Below are 1,061 nucleotides of genomic sequence, written 5' to 3'. Positions count from 1 at the left end.
CAGATCCATAAGATCTTCTTCCACAACTTTAGCTGGATTTGAGGCTGTGAGCATCGTTGAGCATCGTGTGTGTGCAAAACTACGAGGTGCTGCACTTGAGGTACTCACGATGGTACGAGAGCACTTTTACATGACCCCAAGGTCGGCAACGAAGTACAACTACATCAACCACATGTTCTAGCGGAACGTTAACCGCTATCGGTATACAAGGGTACGTCAACGATATCATCTCTGTTATTGCATTACTCCTAGATAGATCTAGGCAACCGGGTTGCGTTAGTTAGAATTTTTTGTTTTCTGCTACGAATCTCCAACACATGGTTGTGACCTTAATGATATATCTGTATATGTTTTATTATTCATCTATGTTTATGTTTGAGTGATTGATACGGTTCTAGGTCAAGGTATGATCTAGTGCGTCAAGTTACAATATGTTGTTGACAAGATCCTTTCATTTGGAAGTGTACTTTTGCCTTGCCAGCAACGACGCAATAATTATGCATAGTGGCACTTGTGTGACACCTCGATAATCAAATGGAGAGCATTTATTTGTCTAAGAAATCATTTGTATAATATTGGATCACATCTATTTTCTCCTCTAGTACTAGTGAGACCAAAAGGCTAGAAACCACCTCTCGTTCCATTCAATCCTGCAACTACAATATTTTTAGTTTAATTATTGTTCTATTTACTTTTAGTATTGTTTTACTTTGTTTCTTATTAATTTGTTCAAACACACATTACTTTAATTACTCTTTACTTAGGATTAAGAATAATTGTAGATACAATTAAGTAAATGTAACAGGAGGCCATAAAACGATTGTGGTTCAGCTCCATGTGGATTCGATACTCTTCTATTTGAAACTAGCTACTTCCACCTATAAACTTGCACACATTAGCCGTCTCCCTGACTTACACCACTCGACACCGAAGTCGCACAGGAGCCGCAACATGGGATAACCCAGTCATTTCTTAGCCCTTGCTACCTAGTCGAGCCCCGGTAGACCTCAAACATCTCGCCAAATTTGGAGTCGTCACCCCGACATAGTACCTAGGTCTAC

The sequence above is a fragment of the Lolium perenne genome, chromosome 6, assembly GCF_019359855.2.
Source record: "Lolium perenne isolate Kyuss_39 chromosome 6, Kyuss_2.0, whole genome shotgun sequence".
Lineage (NCBI taxonomy): Eukaryota > Viridiplantae > Streptophyta > Magnoliopsida > Poales > Poaceae > Lolium > Lolium perenne.
Note: the sequence above shows the minus strand (reverse complement) of the source record.